Genomic DNA, 24,189 nt, shown 5'->3' on the forward strand with positions numbered 1-24,189 from the left:
TAGTTCACTGGCAGAGTCAGCCACTGAAACACCGGAGTTTCTAAACCTCGACTGGAGAGAAAACTCGAGAATTATTTGTATACTCTCTTCTCAAGAAAAGTTTCATTTTAAACCACATCAACCTTTTGGGGCCCCAGAGCGGAGTAGTATATGTTAGAAGCTTTATTTTCTGCGTCGTGCAGCATGCAATGCAGAAACAATTCACATAGCAAGGTACGATGACAATTCTCGGTAAGTACTCAAAACATTTATCATCAAATAATCCGTCAACGTCGCCAAGATAATTCATCTTATGCGTTGATAGGAAAAACCAGTAATTTTCCTCGTTCTGAGATGTCTAATAAAGGTATAAAATATATGAATCCATAACATCTCCAGTTTAAAAATTTATGCCACGATTTCCCATACCAAAAGGATGGGAAAATTCAAGTCATGAGGGGACAATACTCCGACTGACTTATAGCTGTTATCTTGATTATTACAATGTGTGGTATGAATTATTTTTTTAGGTAATAAAGAACTGATACTCCAAAAATTTATCGTTCAAGCTCATCAGTAACCAAGTGAGATCATTTTTCAAAATAGGTGGACTAAACTTTTTACTTCACTGCCCACGGTAGACAGATTTTCAACGGATGCAAAATTTTTAAATCGTGTGCTACCATCAAATAATGTGAAAGTGATTGGATTAGTTGCGGAGAGAGGGGCTGCCATTTTCGTTATACATATACATTTTGACTATAAATAAATCATTTCGACAAATACAGCAAACTGTGAAAGAGATTGGATTTTCAATAACTTTACGACAGCATTGCAAAACGCGGTTGACTGAGGGCAGTAAACCATGCTTACACTAGAATACGAAGACGGTGTACCGCTCACAGGTTTTTCTTCTCCGTCTCAACCTCGTTTGCTGCATTTTTAGATCCAATTGTGGGACACCAATCATATACCAGCTCGCTTTGTAAAGAGGAGAAAGGGCCTTGATCTCCTCGATTAGAGTGTGAAATAGGATTAATGATTTCACACTCTTTCGCCATAATAATCTCCTAAGGCATAAAATGGAATGACAGACATTGGAATGAGGACGTCTGTCTTAGTAAATGTGCCTTTTGAGTTCATGCAACTTACTGCGTTATAATCGTTTCTCAAAAGCCGTCGACTCGGATTGACAGTTTGGATTTGTTTCAAAGACCAATTACCCAGAGGAAGGAAAGTGCTCCTTACGATATCTTATACACAGCAATCAACCTGGAAATATGTTCAAGCAGTTCAAAATAACTTCTTAGGTTTTGTTTCCACCTCTATGGTACATTTTCTTCAGTCGATATTCAAGCGGCGGAAAAACCACTCTGGTTCTGCCGTTTGTTTTAAGATTCTATTGTATGTTAGGCATAATATAGGCAAAAAATGAGTGACCTAACATATTGATAATAATAATATACGTTAATAATTTCGTTCAGAATTGTTTTACGGGAGGAACGAGTAAAAAAACTTCATTTTGCTAATGAGTGTACGAGTTAATAAATATTTCTCCCTGACGATATTGATGTTTGAAATTCATAGCAAAAGATATAAGTACCTATTCCTAAAATTTGTCTTATATACTTATGTTGAGCATTTAGTAAGTTTGAGACACGAATCATAAGAAAGTATTGTCAAAGGTTAAATTTGTGACACTCAATTCGATTTTGAATTAAGAGCATTATTTTCCACTTTGATCTCGACGCAAAATGTCAAGTTTCAGCATCATTTAGATATTACACACAGTTTACTTGGCTTAAAACTTTTAAAGCCATTCCATTTCTCGAAGTCGACGAATAGGTCAATTGCTTTACGCGCTTAGAACGGGTGATTAGGTTCTCAAATGAACGTTGTAATTGGCCTCATGGTGACATAAGAGTGCGATTTTATAAAGACTAATGGAAAAATATTTTAACAGAAGAAGATTGCATATTATAAGAGTCATATTTGGGGGTATAAGCAGTGCGGGAGAATGGACAGCAGGATGGTTCGACTTACAAATCACCGCCACCAAGATAAACAGCAAAGGAAAACAGAAACCCAGAATTCTATTGGCTTTATTCTAAGTTATTCGACGATGCATGTGCAACTTAGTGAAAGAAAATAATGCCACGCCAAGAGAATTAAAAAGGCATGGTTTGATGTCTACATATTCTGAATTGAAATTCAAACTCGTTTCTTCCGTTATGAATTCAGTCACTAATTCTCTTTCAAGTACCGTATTCGTAAACTCACGATAAAGATCACCACGGTAAACAAGCTGAATTGTGCACAGTATAGGGACTCACATTATCACAATTCATCCATTTTCATGATATGATATTTTATGCTATTGATATTACGACTGACTTATACCTGTTGTCTTGACGCTAGAACGTACCCGATACTCCAAGATGGGAATTGAATCCATTATGCCCATAAAAAACTTAATTTTACAAAAAATTATCTTCTTAATATTTAGGAAAATTGAGCTCAGAAGAAGACATTTTGATACGTAAAAAACGATTATTTTCCGTTTTTTAAATCTGTAATATCAACTGAAACTTATAGGAATGCTTCGGAAGCTTCAGCAAAAAATTTAACTCCATTTTCAATTTGTAGTCAAGTGACATTGTTAGCTTTGAAAACAACAATCATGTGAGTATATGTGCACAGTCATTATAGCAAATTACGCCAATTAATTACTTACATTCATATTATACCTAATCATGATTTTGTAAACGTTATCAGAAGCCGTCGGTAGCTCAAATTACTCGAAAATATTTGACTCGGCTGTAAAATGCTCCATAAGTTTATATGGCCCCCATCAGTTGACTGCCGAGAGAAAATCTGTAACTACCGAAATGCTGTGAGTACACTGCGTTCCAAGCGTGGGTCGTCACGAGATAATATGAGACGGTGCTTATCATTTATGGCCGAAGCCGTATTCCGCTCGTTGTGGTTTGTTTGTTTTCACACCCGAGAAGAGCGGAAAACAAGTGAGGAGCCGCAAAGCGACTCTCACCACCTCCATCAATGTATGTTCATGATTCACGCAGTAGGATTGCTAGTCTGTGGTACAGGTGTAGACGTCCACGTCTCTAAGAAATGATAAAGGTTCTTGCACAGCCACCGCAGCTGTCGGTTTCATCGCAAAGTGGTGTAACGTTTTTCCAAATAGAAATGTTCAATGCAAGAAACAGTATGTATTCTCTTCATTTTAGGCAATACAAGTATAACTCCAATTCAACCATTAGAACTGCTCATAATAATATGAATGAATTTAACACTTACCGAGCTGACATTAGTACTGTAGATCTGTATCAATGTGCTGCCCATTTTCGATACTTTTGTGTTATCTCTTAACAACCAAACTTTGATGCGAGGAATAGGTGTTTGGTATCATTTCAAATAGTGAATTTTGCTTTTGTTTTTTTCTTTAAAGGCTAGGTCCGCCTTGTTAAAAAAAATGGCAAACTATAACTTTGTAAAAGACGGATATGCGTAATACTACGCCCGTAACAAAAATCGAAGGTTTCCACGTGGTGAAATAATATGCCCCTGGCACGCAAAGTTATCTCCAAATCAGACGGAGATACATTAATTTGGAATTCGAGTATTTTTATGCTAACAGAAACCTGTAATTGGGTTTCTCAACTAGATGGTGACAGAAAAAAATGGACACTTTATGGGCGCATTCCCAATGATTCAGACTAGTGTTAAATTCGGGTTAAGTTTGCACATATATCTTCGTCAATATTACTTAGAAAAAAGCCAAAAGAATGTGGTTGGCTATATGCTACAAAAACAGAAATATTAATGCAGAGTTATTGTCGCACTTTCTACAAAGAAGACGATTTAGTTTGATTATTGAAATCGTCTCCTGCAAATGTGCTTTGGCTTTCCAATCCAAAAAGTGTTTTGCCTCATATTTCAGAAAGAAAATGGTCACTCTTTCCCCTCTCATTATTTGCCGGTGAAAGGATGCAGATTATTACTAAGGGAAAGTGTAGCTTACGAATTAAATACGCTTATAAAGACGTTCAATGAGAGGCATGTTGAGGTATCGAGCGATAAAAACGCTCGCCAGGACGCTGAACTCGAGAGTCACCGTACCAGTATCGTCAAGCCAAGGATACAAAAGAGCATTCGCGTGAGTTAAGCCGCTACTGAAGAAAATGATATGGAAACTTGGGTACGAAGGAAGAGGTTGGGATGATTAGAGAAAGCACGACAAACGTGAGAAGAGGCAAATGAAGAAGGTTGAGGCAATACAAGGATTTTGCACGCAGAGGAAGAACGAGAAATAAGGACTTCTGAAACCTCAATTTTATTTATTTCAATATGATCTTTTTACACTTACTGGGTGTACTGTAAATTGAGCAAATTTATGAAAACTTTGAATTTTATAATTGCAGAACAACTTTGATTCAAGTAATTCGAGTCTATTTTATCTCAACATTCACATACGTTTCACGATAGACGCGAGTTTTGTGGGGGTCTCCCTAAACTCGGGACCCTCGGCGATCGCCGACCAGCCGACCTGGCCAGACCGCCCCTGGTGCAAAGCTACAAAATACGGCCTGAAATGAAGGTGAAATTTGATATACAGTGTGGTCGTGAAATAAACGTCCAAAATTATAATTTCTATACAGCAATATGAGGGGAGAAAAGAGAAGGTATATTATAAATAGACGACGAAACAGCTTAATCGACCAAAACATAAGACCCGATGGTCTGTTGAGGACAATCTTTGAGAGAAAATTGAATGTTAAGAACGCCTCGCGCACGTATCAGGTGTACCAATCAACTATCCATGACATACTCGTGTTATGACTGAAGCAGTAAAAATACACTGGAATTAGAAAATGACAAATATTTTTCTAAATTTCATTCAAATAAATCCTTCGTTAGGTATGATATAAATCTACTTTGCTTGGCAATGAATGACACGAGCATGAAAACGTCGGCAGAGATGCTACGCGTGATCAGGAGAAAAATAGAATAACATGGTCACTCATAGCCCTGAAGACGATGGCGGAGTCTGACATCGAAACATCGGCAGTAAAGCAGTTACTGGCCCGGTGACGATCCCGAGAACACTTAATCCACATCTATCTACATGTAAATTCTTCCCCGCAAGCTGCCTAAAAAGGCGTGCGGCAGTGGGTGTCGGACACCAGTCGTTTACACACAAAAGGAAATGCTCTAACGAAATCAAGATTAGCATTTACTAAGTCCTCTACGGTTCGGGGGAAAAATATCTATTCCGATCGCCTCTTCGCGGAAAATAATTCATGTTCACAGCTTACACTGGGAACATTTCCGATCCAAATTGGCATGCCACCGTGGCTTTGGTAGCTCACGCAGATGCAATTCATTGATGATTGCATTAAAGGGGGTATGGGTGTTAAAGGGTGTTTATCCAGTAATTGTATTTTTACTGGATAAAAATTTTTTCACGAATCCGAGTATTTTCTGCATCCAAAGTTAGACTTCCGCTCATCGAAAATGCAATTGATTGTTGATGAAATGTTCAATAAAGTATGTAAAACAAAGTATTTATTTATACAATTATTTATAACTAAAAGTGTCACCTACCCGAAATGAAATTATGTATTGAAATGTGCACGTTACATCTTTGGGGGAACAGTAGTATTTATATAAATTTGAAAGGGTACGGGAGGAAAAAAAAGGCTGGAAAACGTTGGTCTACGTGCGTGAATGAGGCAATGGGGGCGCGGGCAAGGAGGAAAACTCGGGACGCGCGGGAGTCCCCGGAGAAGTTCCGCGAAATCGCCATTTGTCCGCGTCACAAGACTACGTCACACGAACGTTTGGGCGCGCGTCGACTTTCGAATTGGCGGGCGGAGGAGTCGTTGACTCCGTGAAAAAATAAATCTTCCCACGTCTCGCTCACTTTCTTAGGCCAGCATATAAAACTAGTCCCCTCTTCATCTCACCCACTGGGGACTGGCCTTGGAAACTGATTCGCGAAACAGATTCCGCATCGTCAATGTGATTAAGCGCCAGTATGACCCAGTTCGGGGGAGGGAGGGACAGAAACAAACTCGGGCCTACTTTCACCGAAAACACGAGCTGGTTCCGCTGGATTTGCGGGAATTGGAAGGCGGGGTATATGTTTCGTCCAAGCAGTTCAGGTAGATTTAACAACAACCGATGGATGCAAGCAGCTGTGATGGTCGCTCTCACCATGAAACAAGTTAATTGCTATCTCGAATAACCGTGAGATTGAGACAATTATGACGTTTGGTGAGAATTTTGCCATGGGTATAGCGGTCTGATCTTCTTAATACAGAGCAAGTGGCTCTGCTTTGCTTACTAAAATTTCTTTACACGTCATTTAAATTCAAAAATGCTAATTTGTTTTCGCGGAAGATTTTTTCCGCAAATATTAAATTCTAAATCACCTTAAGCGCAGGCCGATAAGTCTTTTGACTAACTTACTTCCTTGCATGGAAATAATTATAATAGAATCAATTTGTTAAAGAATAGGTTATTTATTATTCTTCCATCATGTTAAATTCGTCATGATTTATTTCTTCTGATGCGTTCAGTCAGTCTTAACTACATCGTCAGGTGACATTTAAAAAATTTATTCTTTTATCAAATGTGGGTACCTTTTATCGTATAATGTCAATAATATTAGTATTTTTGACTACTTTAAAAGTAAAATAAGTTTGATGGTTTCGCGGTGTTTAAGCATGATAGGAAAGACTTACTTCAGGATATCCACCACGTTCGAGTCCACGTGACATAAATGTCGAAGGCTATCCTTCTGATGTCTTATGGTAGAAGTGAACTTCTCATCTGAGTACGCCGTGAGGACAATGTGAAAAGCCATATTCCCTCAAAATACCTGAACGCTGAGGAGCATGCTTATCTTTATCAGTTACACGTTCAAAGTAATTAATTTTTATACTCTTTGAGGAGGATATTTTCTCGATATGAGAGGTTTTCTTGCAAGAGAAAGCTATTGAAAAATGCAAAGTTTTCACAAATAAAAAATTGGAAGTTTATTTTGAGACACATGGTCAAAGGGCAAGGAGAAAGCCGACATTCGCAAAAGCGGTCCACGGGAAATGGCAAGTGATACTCAGTTTCGCGGCCCATATTCAGGACGGAGTTTTACAACTAATGTGAAAACGATATTATCCTCATGAAGTCCATATGAAGAGATTAACAGTAAAATGAAAAAATATTCACTATACGCCTTTTTCGAATTCATGCATGCTTCGGTCCAAGGATGGAAGACAATATTTTTGGTAGAGACAACATCAAAGAGATAAATTTTCCCTCGGGTGAATCTGGATATGCCCAAATCACAGGTTCACGCACTAAGGTATGAGCTCAATCATCAATACAGCGTTATAGACTCAACATTGTATGGTAACTGAAAGAGAGCTAAAAACAATTGCTCTTATCGACCTCCAGGATATCTATTTCTAAAAACTTGAGGGCATTTTCTCATTCGTCTTTCAGATAGCAAATTAAGGAAATAAACAATGCAATCAAGCGAGAAATCACCTAAGAATGAGAAAAATGAAGACCAAACGGCGATGAGTATCTCCAATTTGATTTGTTTTCTTAACAATGTAGGTAACAAGCTTGATTAGTTCTGGCTTCACTACGTGGAATAGTATTATTATGAACATGTAGGTAACCTCCATTCATTCATGCTCCCATTCCCTGTTTTGATTTTCGCATTCGATTTTATTTATCTTATCAGCTTTTCCTCCGATAGATTAGCAAATCAGTAAGTTATTCTGGGGAGGTGACCAACGGCTAAGACCTTTTGATCCGAAGGAACAGTTTGCAGGGAATAGTATCACGGGGAAAGAATTATAAGTTAAGGGGAACCTAATACAGAAACATTTTGACAGAATATACGGGCGAGTCAAAGGTTTAAAGATGTTATTAACCTGAGGAGCGTACGGCAACATTAAAATACTACCGCAAGATAATTCCCTGAAAATTATGAAAAAAGAACTATAGACTAATAAATAATGACTTTGCCTCCTAAGCGTGCTATCGCTCAAAGAAATCGTGCAAAAAAGAGCCATTAATTCAACTTGAAAAACTTGATCCCATTAACACGGAACAATCTGAATGTCGAAAATAGTGAAACATAGAGCGAACTTATAGGAACTAGTTTTAATAGAAAATAAAAACGTTATTACGTGGGATGCCAAAAATAATTGTTAGTTGGTAATAAAGGCTTAAATAAGGGGCTTAAATTTGAAAGTATTGGAAGCTATAATTGTTAACTTTAGAATATACATAATTTCTTCAAAAGCTAGTTGAATGTAAATTAAAGGATATAAATTTGAAATATGAAAATGAGTAAATGTTCTCGCCATGTAAGGTCTTGGGAATCACTGCTATTATTTCGATCACAAATACTCTTCTATGTTTATCCAGGCACATCTTATTCAACTCTGGGATAGGATCGCTACTAAAACTCTTCAAAAGTCGGATCAATTTAGTGCCTTTTGCCGTTTGCGTTTAAAGAGCTTTCCTAGGATCGAGATTCCATTATTACGCCACGACTGACCAAAAGGTAGATTCCATTGACATTATCCGTCTCAACCATTTAAAATGCATCGGCTCACACACCTCAGCTATTTTTATCCTTACTGGAAAATTTTTTGGCTCAATAAAATGAACATGTACCGAATATTGTATTTATTTTTACCCTGTATATTGAGAAAATACTGTTTAACAGATGTTAATCGTTCACCAAAAAAATCTTCAAATTTTTTTTGCAAATTAACGCTTAGTGAAGCAACTAAAAAAGAATATTGAAGTGCTGAAAATTTTGACATTATTTTCGATATGGCGGACTGTTAATTCCCAGGGCTTGGGAAAACTGAGCGATAGATAAATTAATTTTTTTGATGATTTTGAGGTTGTGTACTAATATCTCAGGCAAGGCGAATGATCATTTTCACAGCGAACTGCGTTCATATTTGCCTTAAGTACTCGTAAGTAATTCATTTCATGATTAGTCATGCATTTCTTAGAGTAAATGCAATTAAAAACGATGGAGAGTATCATGAGGAATGCTTTCTGCCATCGACTTCCTACCTTTCATGATCAGCACCCATTTGTGGAGTGCGAGAGAATTCACACGTGCAATGATTTAAGAGAACACGTGTTTGTTGTACCACGAGGCTCGTAGGAAAAAGGATATATGCTGTCATCTAATAGGAACAATTTAAAGCCATGTTTAAAAAATGTTTCAGTCTTCAAGCGTGAGTGAAAAAAATCTCGTATACCTCATGAAGTAGTGATAATTGCATGAGGAAGCCAAAACAATCATTATACAATCTTTAGGGCATGCACAATGTTTTTATTATATTAGTAGTTGCTCAAGTGGGACAAGAATATACGATTTTGAACAAAAATCAGGATGAATATAAAGCAATGAAGTAACTGGCGACGCACAGTGGGCTGAAATCGAAAAAAGCTGGCCAAAAATCAAAACATCGACTTTTTCATTTCGAACCGGGAATACTATATATCATTTTAGAATGACCAGTGCATGTAAAACTGAAGTTAATTTTCTGTCAAAATCTTTTGTTAAATTTTTATAGCTCGCCAAAAATTTATGAAATCGTGAGTGCGCGATTAATACGTAGAAGTTCAACGTTTGCTCCCCATACGTTGGAATACAGTTAATAATTCGGAATTTTTGAGGATATTTATTAATAGTATCACTCTTTTAATTAATTGAGAGCAAACTTTTGTTTTAGTCAATTGTTATTTATTAGCTTAATGAATGTTAGCAATTATCACTGTTCGTTAATTTTTTACCTAATGGTAGGATAAACCCGCCGCTTGCCCCTCCTAAGATATTTACACCTGGAGTTAGACCGTTGCGACGGTGTCATCACATTAATTCAACAGTAAATAACGTAAAGTTCAACTTCAAAAGCTAAACATTATTTACACGGAATAATCGTAATATCTAAAGCAGTGATACTTAAAGCTATAGAAGTAGTGATATTGTTGTTAATCTTTAACCAGTATCTAATTAAGAAAAGTTGCTATTTTTGAGATACGTATTGTTAGAACTTAGCCATCGATATATTGGTGTCATTTCACTGCTGTTCACTAAGTAAGTTGCTCGAATAAGGAATACAGATTTTTATTGTCCTATTTGCAGTTAGATATACTATATACATTACATAAACTATTGCCGATGCATAAAAAACGGTATCAATATTTATGCAGAGATCATACATTGAAAATTGAATTTTACAAGGAGAGGGAAGAGTATTGAGCTTTAAAATATTTGAAGAAATAGCTCTGATTTATAAAACAGACTAATATAATGCTAAAACAGAATAAAGTGTGCGATCAAAGGCGGAAAAAATCTGACGCGCTCACGGTCGCGTCGCGTCAAAACATCGGTTGCAGCGAAACAAAGTAGTATTTTAAAAATCCAACTTTACTGAGCAGTAGAATTACAAGAAATAATAGACTAGACAGAATTCCAATTTTGAACGACTTTATTTTATTTATGATTTACGACGCGACCAATTAAGTTTTTAGCGTTTTTGGAAGTATTTAGCAAACAAAGAAGAGGTTAAGATAATCTAAAAGAAAAAACCTAATAAACTCTTTCAATTTGCAGCATTCAAAGCAGTTTATTCATTTACTAATTTTTCAGGATGATCTTGTCTCACATTTCCTAATAATGGAAAATTGGCAAAACCCGATATTTTTAATCAAAAGAATTGAAATATAATAAAATTTTACCATGATATTTACAATCGTATACTTCACCTTGTTCAAATCTATCAAACTGGTATGACAAGGAGTAGTTTTGTTAAATATATTTAAACTTTGATGCAAATACCAAAGCTCATGCTTTTTTATCAAACGTTCGTGATATCTTATTTTCTCCACTTGATTTTTTCTATTTCCTTTGAGGAAACTCACATTTAACTCCTAATTTTAGGATTTTCAACCAATACATTGTTTTTCTGGGTGAAAAATCTTTCATTTGCGCACGTTACGTCGGTTTTATCGTGCTTTTGGTCTCAGTAGTTCTTTTCGAACTGGTGTGGCAGTTTTGATAGAATTTATCAAACTGCATTTAACAAACTGATTTGGTCATTGTTACAGAAATATTCAATGTGTGTGTCAAAAATTCAATCCTATGTGAACGGAAAAGTTCGATAAAATTCATCAGAATCTGATTTTTCTAAACAAAATGTTTTACTCAGTGTACACTTCCGAACAACATTAGGATGTCTCATATAGGAATGGTTAAAACTGGAAACCCTCATATCCAAATAAAAATGCGAGCCAAGGACGTGACAAGAATTTTTTTCGGGGGCGGGGGCTCAGCGGGGGGGGGGGGGTAGGGTTTAGTTGGAGACGGTACGCATAAGATAATATCCCAGGCATTTCGGGGTTTGAGCACCTATGTCCCCCACAAGCAACGCCTTGCCTCCACAAAATAAATGACGCCTTTCAAACTACGTCGAAACAACCGGTTGGCTCTCGGGAGGGTGGCATTTGAAATACACTGAGGAGTATCCTCCCACCCAGGCTGTATGCACGGGGTGAAATAGCCATTCCGGAACGTAGCGGCTGCTCCCTCAAGACAATCACAATAGAGAAAACGATTGGGCTGGGACGAAAAATGGAGATCAAATTTTCTCTAAGGAGGAAAGTTGCCTACCTATAACAGGGGCACGACATTATGCAATCTGATGTACGTATGAAGGAGCAATCAAAATTGCGCTGCGTAAAAAAGTGAACTGCTAGTAAACATGCCAGAATGAGTAGAAGCGAGACGGTAAATAGACTCTGCTCTAATTCCAAGCTCTCATTATCGCAATTTCAACACGTTTTCATTGCTTACCTGCGAAATGACGTGCCCCGTGTAAAACAGCCTTAGGATCCAATTTTTCGGATAATATTAACCATTGTGAATTTTTTTAAGACCTCATTAGGAGGCTCTACTTAAGCGGATGATATAAGTAGACAACTTTCCCGCTTCGGGAAAAATTTTACTGCGGATAAAAGTCGTTTTTCGGCCTGCCCAGATGGTGGTCCATGCCTCTACAAAGAGGATCAAATGAATTCAGTGTGCGATTCAACCCTATGATTGATTTAAATGGTTGAGGGTAAAGCTCGCCCCAAACTTAGTGAAAGGCGTGTGAAGTTCACAAATTCAGGGTATGAGAAGCAGTTACCTCCTTCGGCCAGCACCTTTAGGGAGAATTTGCATTTTAGGGCTGCATACGACATTGCAGTTTTTAAGGCCGTCACACCAACCGGTAACGTTAAGCGTCATGTTCGTGGAAACTTGAAAATATGCCTTTAGAAAGGTACTCCACCAATAGAATTAAATATTGGACTTCCCATGCATGATTGCCTAGAAAATATGTTAAAAATGTTAATTTTCGTAAGGTTATCTTGCATTAGCATAGAAAAATGTCGAGTATAAGAGAAGACAAAAATCAACGTTGGTGGATTTAATTATAGAGAAACAAATAATGTGGAAACCATCAACGAAAAAATACATGTCTGTTTTCAATTTAAGACGCTAATAACTCAGCAGGTCCTTGCAAAACCGGATGGAAGCGCAAACTCGTGTCAAGATAAATGAGCTACTTTAATGATTTCCCGCGAACCTGGAATTCTGCGAGAAAATCGTTAACTTGCCCGATTACCTCGATTGCGGCGAAGAACATTTTACGGATCAGTGGAAATGCCGTATTTCATTCTTTGTGTCTAAACTGACAGGATGAGGTAAAACTCCGAAAACATAACCCCGCAAGTGTGGTATCACAGCTCATTTCCTCCTAAGTATGCGATAAGGAAGTCAAAAAATAACGTGGTTTTTTTGAAGCCACATTTGCCTTGAGAACACACTTCAGATAATGGGGGTTGGGAATTTTTCAAGAATTCGTAAAATAGCGATGAATATTCGCTGTAAAATTAATATTATTAAGAGAAAAAGACATGTCAAATTAATAATAATATACCTACTACAATTCCATTCGCTAGCATTAAAATGTGTAAACGATGTGAAATTAAATTAAAATAATGGATTTAAGTAAATTTTTCAAATTAAATATACCAATAGCGTTGATAAAAACTTTGAAGACTGAAAAAATAAAACATCAGTCCCAAAATGATAGTTCAAATACAATTTTTCAGTCGCAAAATTCAATAGCGTTCAAAAGGTGCTGCAATTATTAATAAATCGCTTGATTTAAAATAGCAGGCATTCATCACATTTTCTTTACGATCATGCATAAGAAAATTTCCGTTTGTGTTTCCTCGCACAAAATTATAAGACGCTGGACACGGATAATACTAAGTGTGCGGCATTGAACTTGAAGATTCAAACGAAGGCCACTTTCCAGGAAAAATTTCAGGGGGGTTCATTTGGATGGGGATATTTTTAGAGCGGGACTAAATTCGTAATCTTGGTAATTATACCCTCTAAACCTCAAGTATCAAACATTGCGAGAGCTAATTAACCGCATGACCTCCCGCTAGCTACGGACTTGATTCTTACCCTTAACCCATTGATCAAAAATACTCAAAATGCCTAGTGATATCAGTGATGGCAATTTATCACACCTTGGGATGATTTCTTCGATCTAGATATCGCTACGGACTACATAATTATAAACAAACGATTAAAATACATTTAAGAGGCAATTTTCACGTTCTGAGTTGACAGCATTCAAGCCTATATCTCGGAAAACAACATATTTCTTGTAACGATCCAGGGAATCCAAAAAAAATTCCAAAAAAATTTCTCAGGAAACATACCCATCATCTTAGATAAATACGCTCAATATCAGGGATACAAAAAATGCAAGAACATACATAAAAAAGCATTTCCTAAGAGAAATTAGCATTGAAATGAATGGTAATTCATTTAATCTGAGAAAAAAATGAATGGTGCTACAAATGTGTTAAAAAAATGCTGAAATCACATAGATAAATTGCCTGTTCACAGCATGAAACTCCAATCCGTAACACCTTTGGCTGAGATGCATTTTCGATAAGCTCATTACACGCGCAAATTAAACGTTCAAGGTGCTCAATTTCCTTCATTCCCAAATACATGCATCACGCACGTTGACTGAAGTTCCCAAGCCTTGCTTACCACTCGCGGAAGGTCTCCTAGTCTGTTTACAGAATAGCACCCGAGCTCTACTCAGCTGGTTGACGGATAAGGTTCAATCTCGTAATAAAAAATAATTAATCAAGGTAGCCCATGATGAGAGTTGAGAAGAATCAAGTTCATTGAGGCCAACCCGTTTGAGCTTGGGATTTAAAAAAATTGAATTACTCTAACTTGACTCCGATTCTGTGCCACATAAAGAATATTCATAATTTTTCATGCATTTAAAGAAAGTAAAAGTTTAGATACGAACAATCAAGACGAGAAACTTAATCGATTACGTAAAAAGACCTGATGGTCCTTATGAAAGCAATTATTTAGGTATGAGTGTGCGAAAAAACGTCTGAAGAATATCTTTAATAAAATGTATGGGACGGATGATAAAAGATGTGAACAAAGCGAGCTTCTGATGTTTACTCATAAAAGAAATGAGTGGAGAGTTAAAACTTAGGATTGCTGCCAAATGATGATAATTTTATAACTACTTCACACATTTTAATGATATTTATCGAAAATAAAAACACCAAAAATATAAATTAAGTGAATACCAAGCATTTTAAATGTATTTAAGACCAATATAATTTGAAAATCACCAATGTATATACAATGCCACTGGTATTGCTTACGAAAATGAGGAATTACTGATGTAGTTGGTACTAAAATTAGCACTGTTCGATTTCTAGTTCGTCCTAAAACTTCAAGGCCAAGCAGTGCCAATACCTTAAGCGTTTAACTGGTTTCTTTTGTCTTAAAATTTATCAACATTGTGATCGAATTCTCACGAATTAATATGGGTGAAATAAATTTCTTTCTAGAATTTGCTTTTACAATTTCCTTTAGATTTTGGCCTTTGTCAATGCGTGTCACCCAAAGTTATCTCTCAGTCACCTCTCACACACGGGTCCGTAGGTTAGCCACCACTTCAGCCTAAACCTATCGGGAAAAGAAATGAATGAAAGAAGAAAAGATTACAGCGCTGACCTCTTCGCTCGGAGGATAATGGCAATGTCAAATAAAACACAATGGTTAACTGTTAAGTTAACTGGCTCTTTTCGATGTTCTTTTACATCATTGTAAAAAAAATCTCATGATAATAATGATGTTATTTGATGATGATGAAAAATAAAATCAATACTAACCATTTATAGTAGAATATATATTCCAAAGTAGTACGTATATCTATAGGCAGGGTGTGGTAAAAGCAACAGTGTGTGCTTCAGTTTCATGACGTCCTAGCTATTGGTAAGATGTTCCACGGGTCAAACGTGCGAATCCACCTCTCACCGCTATCGCGGCCGCATTTACACTCCTGAGGAGATCACTGACCTGCAAACAAATCGCTCGTTTCCTCTCCGAAGTGGCCGAGTTCAGGCAAGGTAGGTCGTCCTCCCTTCGCTGAAAAAAATGCTATTCCCTTCAGCTAAGTCCCGGTAGGCTTGGATGACGCTCTAGTCAACAACTGAGGGGGGGATTATAGTGACTCCGGCGTCGACGAAGTTTCACTTGGGACTGATGAGGGAATAGTTGAACTCACGAAGTCGGTGGCTTTGGAGGCGAGCGTTGCGGGGAGGGGAAAGGGTTGCGAGGCGAAGAGGGGTGGGGGGAATGACGCCCTCTGCAGAGGTGAGATAGAGGGAGGTGGAGGGGATGAAGTAGCAGGGTCAGAAGAGGAGGAAGTGGTCAGATGCATGCGATTGGTGCAGAATCCGGTCCCCTACCCCCTCCCCCCCCCCAAAGCAGCGCCACCTCCCCGGTTTCGCAGAAGGGCAAGAGATTGGCAACTTTCAGGTAGGCAATGAAGCGCGTGAGGACTTTCTCGTATCGCAAATTTTTACGAATGGAATTTCCCACTCCCAGTCACTCGGAATCTCCAAACAAAGTAAGGACCGTAAATAAAGATTCTGCGATATACATGCATGTTGGAATCCATAGGCGGATTTCGGGGAGGGGCACATCCCTCCCCCCCCCCAGACGCTTAAGAGGTAGAAAAGGTTTTTAATACGGTTATAACTACGTTCGTTTTGTTTTGTTTGTTACAGAGACTCCATTATTTATTTCATACCAATAACTTTCATAAAAAATTAATAAAATTTCATATTAAATCATTTAATTTCGTATTGGTAAATTTCATTTTAAATGGAGTATTTCGTGCAGTAATTGTTGCATGTTATTTTTAATTCCAAATATGAGACAACCGTTTGCCTGTCGGAACCTTGTGCTCCCCCAGAAAAAAATCCTGGGTCCGCCGTATATGGAATCCAATATTTTTTTAAAATACACAAGTAGGATGGTAGTGCATCGTTAAATAATGTACCGGTGTGCCATTTTATCGGTTCTAATCTTGTGGTAGACTATAATAATGAAGAGTTGATTACAGATCGCCCACATCAGTTCGAGGCAAATACCTAGTTATGTACAGTAGGGCAGTAAATAAAGATAGATCAATACATATGTTGGAATCAGTGGCGCATCCAGGATAGGGGTAAGGGCGGGACTAGATGGGGAGTCTCGGGGATAGCCTCCAGCAGTGGTTGGGGTCCGGGAGGTTGCGAGTACTTTGATAATTTCAAAGCTTGTAACAACAATTTAAGGTTGTCTCCTAATTAAAAAATATTTAAACAAATATTTATGTAAATTTTTAGTTATATGGGTTTTGGGGGCTCTCCTCTTCAATATATTGTCGACAACTGAAAACATCACAAAATTACTATTTTATCTAGTGTAAATTGGATACCCCAGAGGGAGGGGCATAGCCCCCCCTGGCCCCTCTCTAGATCCGCCACGGGTTGAATCCAATACTTTTTTTAAATATGCAAGAATGTCGATAGATAAATAGTTAAATAATATAGCGATGTGCCGTTTTATCGGTTCTAATCATGAAGTAGATGATTATGGTATGTTAATGAAGGGATGATTACTTGTCGCCTATATTGACTGTTACTCAGCAATGGCTCAGTGTTCAGCATATTACATAAAGGATCTAGAGAGGATGATACAGATAACATGGGTTGATTTAATTCAAAATATGATGAATACCATCCACAAGAGAATTGATGATTTACGTTGTGCAGCGACGATATTGGAAGAGAACATTCACGTCGAATATTCCACAGTTTTAGCGACACCGCTCGGTTAGCACCGACCAAGGTAATTGATAGTGACATACAAATGCTATATTTTTTAGTGACATGAATATGTTTAAAAGAATGATTGGTAATGATAGAGAAAAAATGTGGAATGCATAAAGGAATCGAGGTTTTTCTTCGAACTCGCAAAGTTACGATCCGGAAGCTGAGCATTTAAGTCTTCAAACGTTCAAATACTGTGCATCTGAAGGACCTGGAGCTGGAATAGGGTAAGGGATTAGGGAACAGGATTTTTGGTCGACAATTGGGGCGACACGACCTACCACAAATGAAACCCGGACTTTACCGTTTCTATTGAAAGGGAGAGGCTCCCAATGATTGAGGAAGGTCCAGATTTTTCTCTTATTGATGATCGTGGAACGTACAGAGCAAAGCTTCTTTTCAAAAGACCAGAAATATAGGAAATATAAAAAAATCTCATTCTTTCGTGTTAATAACCCCCTTGTGTATTTAAAACAAAATCACGGAAAACATTTATATATTTTAAATTTTATATTAATTCATCATTACTTACTCACTTATTTCGATTACCCCATAAAAAGCACATTTACGGCCTTTACAATGGGGAATTAACAATTAATAATGAAGGACATTCACACCCGCCCATGCCCTGGATAAGGGTAACTTACCCAGGCGGGACTCGAACCCGCGACCTTCGGTTTGGCAGGCGAGGACTTTACCCCGCCGCCACCGGGGCCGGCACTACAAGTACATTGCATAAAATTTGACGAGTGTTCAAAGAAATAATGAATAAGCGCATATTAATATTTTAGACACCTTTGCGGGACGTACAAATTACTTTGGTATAGACCATGCCTCAACAATGTATGTATGCGCGAAATGGACGGAGAACGGTGAGTTCTATTAACCATAGATGATTAGCAGTAGGCGAATCCGTTATTTATCAATAAGGAACGACGGAGTTACGGCTTTATACGCCGGAGTCACATTCTTGAATGGTAGTGGAGAACGTAGGAAATAGTAAGAAGTGAATTGGGAAAAGTAGTCTGTTGAGCATCGAAAAGAATGCAAGGAGTCTACTGGTGAGACAAGGCTGACGCAGTAGAGGGTTCTCCTTTTTCATTCTCATTCATAGTGGCGATGCCTGGGGATGCATTACGTATGCAAAGTGAATCCTCATTTTCTCCCACCTTCGCTCATGCCCATAAGCACGCCTTTGTGTTGACCGAGGATGGAATTCTAACGACCCACTGTCTCTCATTGCTTTTGTGCACCTACTGTTTCGCAAATCTTGGAAAATGTGGAGAATGGGTGTAATACATTCTATCTCTTAAAGGAAAAGGCAAAAGCGTTTTTAAACGCATGCAATCTCGACTTTATAAGTAACGATGAATATATGAATTTATATAGCGCAATAACTACACCCAATTAAACAAGTGAATTAAAATTATTTCAATTGATGTTTATATAGTACTTTGATAATTAATGTCATTATAATATTTTTCTTTTGCTGATTAACTCGACAAAGGATAGAAATCATGAGAATTCATTTCAGAATAGATAAAACGATGAATTACTTGGGATCGTTATAATTATCGTGCATAAGTGATAAAATTCAATACTTTATCATAATAAAGCTGTGTAATAATAATAAAGTTCGAGAAGTGTACGAGGAAATAAATTTGTCATCCAAATACATGAAAAATAATCTAATGAATGCGTTTTTGCTAAGGCCTCGAGCGTCGAAAAGTTGATGCCGGTCACCAATGATGTATTCTAAGATTCTTTATCATTCTAAATATTTCGCCATCATTATCGATACAAGCACCTCGAAAAAACATCATGCGTAAAAATATATAAAAAGTTTACTTGCATAAAAATAATATGCTCAAATCGGAGCTCAAATTTAAGGATATGGGGCATTCTTCTTTTAGTACAGAGACGTAATTCATTCACGACGCATCTAACCTGCACGCCGCCTGAACAAGAGTGTAGCGGAATTGTTAGGACAACAGCATTTTACCTGTCAACCCACAAATAATTTTTTTTTAAAGTAGGGTTTTCTTAGCATCTAAAGCTGAATTTGAAACAGGTTTGAACAAAAAAAATCTCTCACAGGTATTAATTCACCAGCTTATTGGAATGATTCTCTAATACACATAGTCCGACAAAGTTAAAATAACTAAAAATGAAACTAAGAGCATTACACAGCTGCAGCCGCGTTTGCCAGCTACTCTTTTGATAAGGTAACTAACCGTAAACATGCCATTGTGTCGCCGCTACCCAGGGATTATCACGAAGACGGTCTGAAGGCTTACCGCTGGCAATGATAACTCTTAAGCCCTCTTTTCCTACAATGCATGGATTGCGTCATGATCAACGCATTTTTAACTTCTCTATAGAAAAGTTTATTATATTTTGATTATTTATGTATTCCTTAACGCTGAGAATGGTTTTGAAACTTAAGTACCTATGTACCAGCTAAAAAAAACGCAAATGATATGAGTGTGGAAAATACACCTAACCTGCACCGTCATGATATGCTTTGTAAATTGGGTTATTACATTTTGAGCAAATATCCTTCATGAAGCTATTCTAACCGCTGAGTATTTTTCACCATGAAAACAGCGTCCACGCTAATAATCTCACCAACTTGTTTGCAATTGGTGGGTCCCCTAATAACTTGTATAAAAATATATTATTTTAAATCTGACGATTCTGTACCAGGTTCTCTTAGCTCCTGGAATCATAGAAGGCGCAGACTGTGTTTCTAGAGATCAGACTACCTAAAGAACTAATCCTCCTATGTCTGGGGTGATGTAAAACCACTCCGAAGGGGCTGGAACCAGGGACCCAATGATTTTGAAGCAAGGACTTTACTCCGCCGTAGCGCGCGACCACAGGGGCTGACCTATCTTCATAATATCTGCGAAATCGCAATATTGTACATCGGGGTAGTATATTCATTAGCAAAAATATCTTTTTTCAACGAAGCTCCAACTCACTGTCGAGGGAAGATGCTTTTCCGTGGACTCATACCTCGATAACTTAACAGGGTACAATCAGTGGCAGGATCTTAAATTTTAAAGCTATGGAACTATAAAAAAAAATTACATATTTGACGTCACAAGCTAAATGTGAGCCAAATTTCAGAGGAAAAATGAAATTTAAATGCCAAATAAATTGACTGCAACCTTAATGTCCTTGAAAAATATCGTAAGCACTGCAACACAATGAGAATAGGAATATGCTAGAGGAAGTGAGCATTAAAGTGTGATTACGAATAAAGGGGATTTGGCATCATCGGCATCAAAAAGTGAGAACAAAGAATAACTTTATCGCGGATATTTTGAAAAAGTCTACAAAGAAGTTGCATAGTTTTATTAATCTAAGGCTTTGATATAAATAATCTGCAATCGTCACTTTCAGGTATATGATAAGATGAGGAAAGGTTTTCAAGCTCATTGATGGATTAGACATTGTCTTCGGGTATAACTTATTCAAGGATATAACATGTCGTAATTCGTTAGGTTCGATGAAGAACAACCGTGACTCATGATAGCAATGGTAATTAATTTTTAAAAACAAATCGAACATCAAGGACAATTTAAACTCGGCCAGCCTGAAAAATTGGCCGTGGCCGACCACAGAATTTCCTTCGACCACGCCATCTGTTGAGAGGAGACCAAGGTCCTTCGTCGGATAGATGAATTTTGGGAAAGGCTATCGAAATTCGACTGAACTCCACCATGAACCGTGACACTAGATACACACTGAGCGCCTCAATGAAACCAGTGCTGAGGAGCATTCGTGAGGCACGAGAAAAAGGCGGGAATTCCTCGACCAATCACGTAACTCCTGCTTCGATTGATACCGCTGTCATCCGTATATGAGGAGGAGATTTCCAAGCCAGTGATCCCCGTCCCCCCGTCGATGACCATCACCCCCGTACTCCCGCTACTACGGAAATACCGAAGGGAGAAGCGGAACAATATAGTGAATCCTCACCCCCAACCCAGTGAGGACGACAGCGTCCAAGTACCCCCCCTCCAAATCCATAGTGATACCAGTGAAGACTATTTATTTATATCAATACCAGTGAAAGAGGAGTGGACACCATTTATTTATTTGTGAATGTTTTTGTCCTCATTAAAACCGTAAGCAGTTTCCGAACCGCTGAAGAAATGACAACAACTGCTGAGAGACATGAATGAGAGCCTACTTCTTATTAGCATGATATTACAAACGTATTTCCTTGCAAGTCATACGAGGTCTTGAATATTTTGCAGGATTTCATAATTTAAGTTAGCTACATATATGAAAGTTGACGTCTAAAGCAATAAGGAATACGGCACTTAACAGAAGTTCTTGCTACGGGAGGAAAAAACCTTTTTCGAAGTCGGGAATCGTTAAGGATATTAATGGGTGCACAATGGTGCAATTTAGCCCCCAAAATGGAGCTTTAGAAATGTAGGCAAAAATGAGTTGTGTTGTGCGGGTGGTCTATACTCTAATTTTGTTGTTAATTCATAGACATTTTTTTAGCCATAGATTTTGTCAAAAAAACTTCAAATTTCATTTTCATAAACTATAAACATGTATCCACTCTTTGATATTATCCATTATCCCATATTTCATAAAATTCGTCTTAATAGCCGTTTGATTCTGAAATCAGCCTGATTTTTCGCAAATTTTTAAACTTTAGAGCTCGGGCGGCAGTGGTTAATATTATCCGATTTGAAAAAAAATTTGTGTGCGAGATCCTTATATCATTTCGCAACTTTCCCGCATAGGGCAAATTTGATCAGGAAAAAAAACCTTTTTTCGGCCCACCCTAGTGCACATGTTACTGTCGTTTGTAGTTGAAGACATTTAGAAGAGAATGGAAATCTAAAACAAATAAATAAACTTGTAAGAAGGTAATGCGGTAGTTACATATTATAGGGGTCTGTTGAGGCTCAGGAATCTTCCTATTGCTTGGGGTCATACGCAGAGGGACCTTCCTATTATCAAACTCATAGGGACGAGACTCAAAGAATAGGAAAGCCCACCTTGTCAACCCTGACCCTCAGCCCACCTTTTTAGGATGCCTCACCCAAATCTCTTCGGTCATAAATTTTTTGAAAGGAATTTAGTTCATGAAATGAAGAATTTTAATTCATTTGGACCTGATTGACAGGTCAATAATTTTCATAACTCATTATCTGGTATAACTGCTTTCACCCTTAGGTGGGGTGAACTTTCTCATCTGAAAGCTACGACGATTGAATGATTATAATATTGAGTCGTCTTGATATAAAGATTTAAATTTTTGTAGAAAAATATCAAATAAGTTTTTTGGGTCAGGTAATGATGTAGGCATGGAAGGAAACTAGAACGTGTATCATTGTGATACATAATAATTTAACGATGATAGCCTAATATGGTTGAAAATCCAGTGAAGTTAAAGCAAGTCTGACCTAAGGAAAAACGTTTCTAACAGAATTAGAAATAAAAAAGGCATTACGATTAGGCATGGAATCCTGCTTTAAAGGCCTTAGGTACTACACGATACCTTATCAAGCAAGAAATAATGCATGAAGGCGAGAATGAATGTGAACCTGCACATTGACTTTACCCAACTTGTGCGAATGTTTGAACACCAAAATTGATCCTGTTCCGATACGGTTCACGAATTCGTGCAGTTTCGGTTCCGGTCCACCAAAAACATTCATACACATCAAATCATATGTGTTAGCTTATCGAGTAACCAGACCTTGAGAGACGATGCGACAAGATAGGGATGCTGTGATAGTAGTGTACAGCGTTGAGGTAGGCACGTAATATAGGTACTCACTCTTGACGCATTTGGAAATGAATAAGAATATTTTAACCACAATTGAATACTGGAATCAGTGTAGAAAGTATCAGACCCTGCATCTGATGTATCAAGTATACATAGAAGTAAGTCCTTTACCTTCTTTTGGCATTGAAAAAATATTAGCAATGTAAAATTAGCTATTATGAGTGATTAGAGATTGGCCATGACTTCCACAGTATCGGCTGGATGCAGATAAAGGGCGTTGAATTGTTTTCTTCTTATAAAAATCGAAAAAGCTCCACGCAAATTAATCACAAAGCTGTTGGCGAGATAAAGTACGTACTTCTGATGGCTAACTTTTGTCACAGAATGAGGAAAATGGCGCACATTGAATTTCAAAGATCGGCATCGGGGAAAAACAATGGTGCAATTTTCTGAGAGAAGATGATGTCTTAATCAAAGGAACGTTTCAGCCTTTCTTTCAAAATGGATTCTTGCATTCAAGAGTTAGCACCCTATACGCAAAGATGGAGTTGCCTATCCACATTTTTCATGTACAAAAGGAGGAGGTGTTTTTTATGGCTTCGCGTAGCTGTTTCATCAAAGAAAAAGGACCTTCCTTTTTAATTGATTTTGAGAACTATAGATACTTTATTAACACATTCTTGCCGTATAGCAGCAGGAATTACGAAACGGTTGTAAATTCTTTACAACCCCGATTCAATATGCGATCCTGTGAAATTAAGTAGGGCAGCGTCTATATGCCGTGAATACCGAGAAAAGTTAAGAAAAATTGGAATTAGTCAATTTGATACATACGTAATCTTCCAAATATTAATATCGTTTGTTATACTGCTTGAGAAAACTTAGAGTAACCTCAATATCATTGATAAGAAGTGGACGCTTGATTATAAAAAATATGAAATAAGATCACCACAAACTTATTGTAAAAAAATGTTTGTTTTAACTAGATTTCGCAATTTGTTTCTGTCTAACAGCAAACTAACAAATTTAAAAACACATTCCAAACATTTTTATTCTTTTGTGAATGAATGGGAAGGGATTAGAGATATGAGACGATTAATTAAAATTTT

The 24,189-nt window shown here is 37.5% G+C and overlaps 1 protein-coding gene across 2 annotated transcripts in view; it reads right to left on the bottom strand.

Annotated features, from left to right (window-relative positions):
• LOC124154197 (facilitated trehalose transporter Tret1-like) overlaps positions 1 to 24,189 on the bottom strand; it is a 46,672-nt gene that overhangs the window by 17,275 nt on the left and 5,208 nt on the right. Inside the window, exon 1 of one of the 2 annotated variants that reach the window (XM_046527768.1) lies at positions 15,515 to 15,716. The exons of the other annotated variant lie outside the window; for it this stretch is intronic. The gene's annotated coding sequence lies outside the window, so the exon portion shown is untranslated. Of the gene's footprint in view, positions 1 to 15,514; positions 15,717 to 24,189 lie in introns of those variants that run through there. 2 annotated transcript variants of the gene reach the window in all.

Source organism: Ischnura elegans, chromosome 2 (assembly GCF_921293095.1).
Source record: "Ischnura elegans chromosome 2, ioIscEleg1.1, whole genome shotgun sequence".
NCBI lineage: Eukaryota > Metazoa > Arthropoda > Insecta > Odonata > Coenagrionidae > Ischnura > Ischnura elegans.